The sequence below is a fragment of the Ceratotherium simum genome, chromosome 29, assembly GCF_057802395.1.
Source record: "Ceratotherium simum simum isolate JZ-2026a chromosome 29, ASM5780239v1, whole genome shotgun sequence".
Classification (NCBI taxonomy): Eukaryota; Metazoa; Chordata; class Mammalia; order Perissodactyla; family Rhinocerotidae; genus Ceratotherium; species Ceratotherium simum.
The window spans coordinates 9779567-9787898 of NC_141928.1; the positions used below are offsets into that span (position 1 = coordinate 9779567).

General features: G+C 56.1%; 1 pseudogene; it reads left to right on the forward strand.

Moving 5' to 3' along the window:
* Nucleotides 1-464: 464 nt before the first annotated feature.
* Nucleotides 465-3796, forward strand: LOC147913195 (uncharacterized; annotated as a pseudogene).
* Nucleotides 3797-8332: the final 4536 nt, after the last annotated feature.

Below are 8332 nucleotides of genomic sequence, written 5' to 3' on the forward strand. Positions count from 1 at the left end.
CTCTCACCCGCCCTTGGTCCCCTGTCCTTGCGCAGCCTGGAGACTCCAGGTCTTGAGGTCCCGAGGTTGGGCCTGGGCTGCCTTCTCCGGGCATTTGGGGCGGGGGCGCGGCCGCTGCCGGGAGAAGCCGGGCAGGCAAGGCTCGGGCGCGCAGAGCCGCGAGGCGCAGAGCCCGGCTCAGGGCTGGTGGACTGACCAGATACATTCTGCCCTCTGCTGGCAGCGCTGCGTCCCTGCAGCGCTGTCGGGCGACTCCCTTTAGGTGAGAGGGTCCTGGTTCTAGGCCCAGACCCTTGCTTTCTCCTTCAGAGAGCACTTGAGAATCCTCTCTCGTCAAAGGCCCGGCAGACCCACCCCGGACCGCAGACTCCTCGTGCAGCGTTCCATCCCCCTTTCTCTGTGTCCCACTCCCCACCTTCCCTGTGCCTCGCCTCTTCCTCTCCACGTTTCTCCCTTTGGGCTGAATGGGGTCCCTGTGGCCAGGCCTTCTAGGCTTCTCTGACCTCGGGCTGACGTCCAGGGCCGAGTCGGGGCCAACGACTGTGCCCAGGGTTGCATTGCCGGGACTGCTCGAAGGCTGGATCTCAGTGCGGGAGGACGTGCCGGCGGACCCCCCCTTGGGTGCCGCAGCTGGTCTGTCCTGGGGTGCACAGAATCTTGGCACGTCTCCCTGCGCCCCTGCCGGCGTCACAGCCCACACCACCAGGGCCGACATCGGGAGGGCCAAGGGTGGTGCCTAGAGCCGCACGGCTGCCGAGGTGCGGCCCGACCCAGGTTCAGGCTGCCGTCTGGTCTGTGAGTGGGGCTGCTTAGTCTACAAACCAGAGGTCCCCTCTCCACGCCCTTCCCGCTCCTGTCCATTCGTCCTCGCTCTCCGGATCTCCCTATAGGTCCTGTTCCTTGCCCTTTGTCCCCGTTCCCCGGGTCTCTCTTTCCCCCAGCTGAGTGGGCGATCCCGGGTCCTTCGCATACGGACGCGCAGAGGCCCCAGGTCTCTCCCAAGCACGATCGCCGTTCCTGTGCCTCCCGACCGCTTCCCCTGCTGAAGAAGCGGCCGACGGGACGGTAGAACCGGGTCCTAGACCCGGAGTCGGGTACTGCCGGTAGGCGGCGAGCGGCACCTTGCTCCGCCCGACGGGAGCCGGTGCGATCCTGTACCCCCAATTCCCCCCTGGGGACCCAGGACCCACGATGCCGGCGGCGGCTCGCACCCGGGCGCTCCCTCCGATCCGGGATTTTCTCTGGCTCGGACTTCAGCGGCAGAAACAGCTTCAAATTTTCTCCACCTAAGGAGAGACTGAGTCGGCTGTTCGGAATCGCTTGGGAAGAAGCAAGAACTAGGGCCGGGGTCTCGGCTCCCCCAATCCTGCGGACGCCCCATCTCCACTGAGCCCTTCCCTGTCCCTGCTTGCCCCTCTCCTTAGGACCTTGCATCCCGTGCCCGCGCCTGAGCTATCAGCCTCCCACGAACACAGTCCTATGATCCTCCTCCCCACAGTGGAGCCCTGTCCGTCCTCCCTCCGGCTGTGCTTCTGACCAGAGCCGAGCCGCGGCCCCCCTCCCAGTTTACAGCCCTGGCTGGAGGGGAAGATCTCCGGCAGGGGTGGAGTACAGGGCGCAGCCGGGGCCGGGTGCTGCGGAGCACGGAGGCGCGGAGAGGAGATGCACGGATTGGCGATTCCACCCTGCGAGGAGAGCCAGGGCTGCCGGAGCGCCCAGACCCGACCCACGCTGCCCGGATGCCATTGGCCCTGGTCATGCTCAGATCAGGGGGAGGCAGCCAGACTGGACCAGAGCCACCCCAAGCTATGGCCCGGGTTGGGGGCCACTATTCCTGGGACGCAGCACGGGGTCCAGAGACCTGGGAACTCCGGACGTGAATCTGGATGGCAGCGGCAGGGATCTAGTGTCCCCGCCTTGGGAGCCAGCCGTGACCACGCTCCCCTCCGCAGACCCGCAGACCCCAGTCCTGCTTGACCCCAGGACACGTGGGTCAAAGGCTCAGGCCCCAGCTCAGCTAGCAGAGAGAGAGATCTGTGTGATAAGTAACCTGGTCACTGTCCCACAACCCAGGAGAAAATGTCCGTGGTCCTCCTGCACCCGTGGAGAGCTCACAGAGACCCTGCGCCGGGCAGAGGTCTACAGAGAGGAATGACTGGGGAGGGGTCCACGCCGGGGTCCCTCCGACTCAGGGCTGGGAGCAGGTTCTCACTCTCCCATCTGGGGTTTTCTGGGTGGATGAGAGAGAGATGGCAGAGGGCAGGATTTTAGGCAGAGTTTGCTGGTGAGGCAGTGTGTGTGGCTCTGAGGCTGTGTGCTAGTGTGTGGCTGTGTGCAGTGTGTGGGACCACCCAGCCCCAGCAAAGTCTTTCTGTGTCCTCCCTGCAGACCAGCCCCACCCTCAGCCAGCCGGTGGAGTCTCTGACCACAGACCCATGACTTTTCAGCACAAGATCTGGGTCATTAGTCATGGGATTCCTCCTTGGTGGGTCGGGAGATCCGGCTCCCTCAGATCCAAAGGCTGCCGTCAGCCCTCAGGGCTGGAGTTTAGAGAAGCAGTGCCCTATGGTAGGTGGCCCAGGGCTCAGGTCTGCCACTGGCCAGGCAGTGGTTGGGAGTGGTTAGGAGCAGGTCTCAGGGAGGCACCCAGCTCTGCTTCAGGATCTGGTTGTGGGACCTCAGGAAGGTTTTGCCCTTACTCTGCACCTCAGCTTCCTCATCTGTAAAGCGGGCATAATAATAGCGTCTATCCCCCAGGGTTGTTGAGAGGCTGAAGTGAGTGCTCACCACAGCACCTGGCACATAGTAGGTCTCTATAAATATTTGGTGAATAATTGGATGAAAAGGGGTACCCCAGGACTTAGAGAAATCATGGCTGCCTCCCCCTCCTCCAACCAGGACCTGGGGGAAAACAGACAAGTGCTGAGCTCCGCCATCTCCCTTCCTCCAGGGCGGGTGAGAATCGGATCCAGGCAGCCGGGGGCTGGGCACAGGAGCACACCCAGGCAGGGCCCAGGCATCCAGCACAGATAGCCTCAGCCTTCTCCACTTGCCCTGGCTGTGGGACCGGGGCTGGGGGTAGCTGCTGCTAGCCATACCCTTGGAAGGCAACAGAATTAGGGGCTTCAGCCCAACACATCAAAACCGACCATGTGGGACTTTCAAGGTGCCGTATATATATATATTTTTAAAAGGCACTTTCCTCAAGAATCTTTGCATTTCTTGCCAAATGGATGGGCTGGATTATTTCAGCAGCCCATCTAGAACTAGGGGCTTCCCCAACTGAGGACCTGAGCCAGAACAAAGAAAAAGCCAAGGACCGTATTTGGAGCCATAAAAGCCCCATTAGAACACTAAAGAATAACTTGCAGAAAGACATTTTATATGAATTGGACACAAATTCACAAAAGCAAGAAAGTTCATTGGTCTCCACCCCGAGGGTATCATGGCTGGGGAAGGGGGCTGGGTGTGATGCGGGAGCAGCGCCCATCCTATTTGATCTTTATCTTAAATCCACTTCAAAACACTGGGGATCGGAGGAGTTGGAGGTTTGCCCCTTACTGTAATGATTTGGTGTCTAGTAAAGTTTTTATGAGTGTCTGTGCAAATAAATGCATTTGATGTGCATTTGTTTTGGCTAGTGCCGTTTTATATAGGAGGCGTGTGCGTCTTCTGCTGGCTCTCAAAAGAAAAGAATGAGAGTGAAAATAAAAATAAAACCAAGATATCTGGGCCAGGCAGAGGCGCGGAGTGGGGCAGTTCTACTACCAACCACCACCCCTGTGATGGTGGGAGCTCCTGGGGATGCTGCCAAAGGAGTTCGCAGCCTTTGGGTTTGCTGCGTGGAGTTGCTCAGGGCTGGGAGGTGGGCTTGGGGAAATCCAGATTCTAGGAAGGCTCTTTTGGAAACAGAACTCTGCCTGCCTTTTGATCACTGTCCTCTGGGTCTTCTTGGTGAAGTAAAATGAATAATAAATAAGGGTGAGTTTTTTGGGTGTCACTTTATCATTTAAGTGGCAGGGTATGCCTAGTTCTTTAGCATTTGAGCTCAGCAGAATCTGGCCGAGAGGCAGCTGAATAGAAATGTGGCTCCCCAGCCCTCTCTGGTCAAGGCAGCAGGGTGGGGCAGGCTGGGCATTCTTCCTTGCGGCCCGGAGCAGGGGTGCTCCCTAAGGGTGAGGAGCCGGTCCTGGTATCAGGGGCTAAGAGCACCCATGCCCTGTCCCAGGTGTCCAGCTGTTGTCCAGGGTGCAGCCTGTAGGTGCGTTCCGTTGGCCCAGAGGTGGCTGTCTCTCCTCCCAGCACTGCGGTCTTGATTTATTCGTTCTAAAATTATTTAAGCATTTTTATTGAAATATAATATACACGTAGAGAAGTGCACAAAGCACACAGTTACAAAGGCGACACACTTGTGCCCCCAACAGCTCGATCGTGAGAGAGAATGTTCCGGCTCTCCAGAATCTGTCCTCTTGCCCCCTCCCAGGCACTCCCCACCCTCTTCTCCAAGAAAACAACTATCCTGCTTTCTATCACCATATGGGAGTTTTGCCTGTTTTTGAATTTTATATAAATGGAATCATAAGTATATGCCCTTTACTATACTTTAATCATGAGATTTTGCGTGAAAATAGGGATTTTTCCCTGAAAAAATCAAAAGTTTGGTAATCTTGGACCCTCATTCCAGCAGAGTGTTGATAATCTGGAGGTGAATTGTGCCCTTCCCCCCTCCCCTAATCCCCCCGCCCTGACCCCGGGCAGCACACCCACCCTCCTGTTTGCCAGGGAGCATTTGTATTGGTAACTTCTGCCATAAACCTATGGCTTCTCCCCTGATCTTCACTCCCTCCCAAAAGGAATCACTGTATGTACACTGAGGAAGTGTATCCAGAATTTTCTCTCATCCCAGTCCCTCCATCTGCATCCAGCACCCTTTGAGGTAGAAATCGTGAGACCTTTTAACGGGTGAGGAAATCAGCACCTCAGAGAGGTGAAGTCACTTGCCCAGGGTCACACAGCATTGCAAGTCTACGATCCTGGATTCAAACCTGGATTGGCTGGACTCCAAACCCCAGGCTCTTGTCACCTCCCCACACAGCTCCCCTGGGCATCCAGGCCCAGGCTCGAACAATCCCCTCCTGCCTCCTTCCAGCAGGGAGGAAGCTGGACTTTTTCCAAAGGAAACGCTGGGAAACCCAAAACAGAAAACAGGGCAGGGATGGTTCCCAGGCCCCAGCAGCCTCACCTCGGGTGATGCAAGTCTAGTCTGGGATGGGCTGGTCTGGGCTGGCACGGCATCCCCAGATGCATCTAGGGAGCGCAGCATCGTGCCATTTGCTGAGTATCCAGCGTATGCCAGGCGCCTCCTGTATGTCCTGGATACTCACAGTGCGCCTGGGAGGTAGGGGTTACTTTTTCACCCCACTTTACAGATGAGAAAACTGAGGTTCAGCGAGGTCAAATGTCTTGCCTTAGCCCACAGTGCGTGACTGGCCGAGCTGGGTTCCGAGTGCATTAAGTGTGACTTCAGTGCCTTTGCTCTGTGCCACATTGTCCCCTTCTTCTCCTTGGCTGAGCCCTCTTATCTGAGCCACCTGCACCCTCCTGTTATGATGGAGGTGAAGCCAGGTGCTTCCTCTTGGGGGCTCAAAGATTCTGATGTCTGGCTGGCATGGCTTGGGGCTTAGTTTCAAGAGCCACATGGTGGTTCTCAGGGCCTCAGTTTCTTCATCTGGAAAGTGGGGATGATATCACTACTTCCCATTACTATTCGGAAGTTCAACAAGGTCTGTGGGCTTTTGAACCTGGAAGAATTGGCAATGGCCTGTTAGAGGGGGTAGGAAGGTCACTGATGTGCAAAGGTCCTGAGGCAGGAAAGAACTCGATCCCTTGGAAGCCTGTATGGCTGAGTCAGAGCAAGGACCTGGCTGCAGGTGTGAGCAGGAGCCTGACCACAGGACATCGTAGGTCACGATGAGGAGTATGGACTAGAACCTGAGTGAAGTGGGGAGCCATAGGAGGGTTTAAAGAGGGGAGTGCTACGGTCAAGTTTGTTTTTTAGGAAGATCTCTCTGGCCGCGGTGAGGGGTGAGACCAGAGGCAGGAGGCCAAGTGAGGAGGCCTTTGGGTTTCAATATCCCTTTTGTGTGGAATGAGGTTGGGCGGTCCGTAGAGCCGACCTTAGCCTCTAATTTCCCATAGAGGTTGTGTTTCCAGATTCAGGGTTTCGTGTTACACAGAGTTATTCTTTCTGGAATGTGTCCCCCGAGCAACCCCGCTGGACCCTCTGTGGAAGGAGGGGCTCTTCTCAATGCAAGATGCACATTTATGCAAAAAAGTAGAGCATCTCAGTCCTGGGGCTTGGTGGTGTCCGTCCCCGAAACGGTTCAGCAACCAGCAGGCGGGTGGCACTCAGGAGTTGGGACAGGCTGCAAACATCAATAACAATAATAGTAATGATAATAATCATTAACCTTCATTAATGACTTACTATAGGGGCCCTTTGTGAAGCCTCTAACAGCTGTGATCTCATGATCCTAAAACAAGCCTGTGAGGTCGCTGGCATTGATACCCATTGTACAGATGAGGAAACTGAGGCTCAGAGTGGAGAGGCACCTTGCTCAAGGTCACTGAGTGGCAGGCCGGGCTGGTAGCCACTGCCCTTACACCCCACCTGTGGGTGCTGGGCAGCCTCAGAAGGGTGGTGAGCCAGCATGTTGCTGAGCTCTGTGGGATCCAGACAGCCCTATAAGTGTTCCCAGTTGCACAGAAAAGCCAGAAAATTCCATCCCTGCCTCCTGGCTTCCACCTACACGTCGCCCCACACAATCTGTCCGGCAGAGTTATCCTCCCTGGAAGAGCTTGGTAATTCAGGCTTTTCCAAACCCAGGAAAAGCCTCCAAGTCTAGAATCCTCCCAATGGCCTCTGAGGCCTCCTGGCCCGTGTCCACCTCCCTGGCCTCGCCTCTGCCTCCTTCCCTTTCACTCTCTGCGCTGCTTGCCAAGCACTTGGCCTTATTTCAGCTTCTTAAGCTGCTCATGCTCCTCCTTGCCCGCAGGCTCTGAACAGGCTGTTCCCTTTGCCTGGAAGGCTCTCTCCATTCCCTTTTCTTAGGTTACTCCTGTTCATCCTTTCTGTCTTGGTGTAAACGTCACCACCTCCTAGAAGCCTTCCTTTGCCTCCCAGACCACCTTAGGTCTACCTCTTATATGTTTTCAGCAGCATGTGTTTCTCTTTCATGGTGAGATGGGACTATCTGTCTTCCCTCCGCCTCCCCCATCCCCGTGCAGTCAGGAAGGAGTGATGGGGAGAGCACACTTCAGTGTCAAGGCAATGGAAGGGGATCTAGAAGACGGCAGGGGACAAGTGCCCTTGAACTGTAACACAGTCCACATTGTGCCCCTCGGTGGTTGGAGATATGCCTCTCCGGTGTAGACCAGCTGAGGACTCGAGGTAAGAAACCGCTTCTCACAGCCCGAGGCGAGTCTGATCGCTTGTAGTGAATGGTCGCCCCATCTCCTTCGTCCCCCTCCACTGCCTTCCCTTCTACCCAGGAGCACTAAGGATCAGGGAGAAGAAAGCTTGGACTCACAACCCATGCTGGAGAAGATGCAAATGGACACTTGGGCTTGCTAGATTCTAGGAGGCGGTGTGTGCAATGGCCTGGGGAAAGTAGGGTCTTGGGGATGGGGAGGAACTAAGAGGCCTGGGGGTGGTGGATGGGAGAGGGTGAGGAAAAGAGAGGCTGTTCTCTGGGGATCCTTGATGGCAGCCACAGAGGCAATTCGTGGGGGCGCTGTGATGGTTCCACACAGTGCAAGGGGACAAGAGGATGTGGCCAGGGGCCTGGTCCCCATCACAAGCACCCAGTGCATGGAGGTGACTGTCAGGGTTCCACCCGCAAGGCCTCAAGCCCTTTGTCTGCCACCCATGAGCAGAGGCCACCTTCCCATGGAGGGAGCTCATCATGGGGCAATTAGAAGGTGACAGCCTTGAGGGGACCTGGCAAAATAAAAACTGTCTTTTCAGGGTATTGGGGTAGAGGTACAATTTAAAAAACCTGTTTTCAACCATTTCTTTGAGGAAGTCATTCCTTTTTAATAAAAGAACATTAAAAACGAGTATTTTAGGGGCCGGCCTGGTGGCATGGTGGTTAAGTTCACACGCTCCACTTCGGCGGCCCAGGGTTGGCAGGTTCGGATCCCGGGCGCGGACCTATGCACCGCTCCTCAAGCCAGGATGTGGCGGCGTCCCATATACAAAACAGAGGAAGGTGGGCATGGATGTTAGCTCAGGGCTGATCTTCCTTGTAAAACAAAACAAAACAAAACAAAA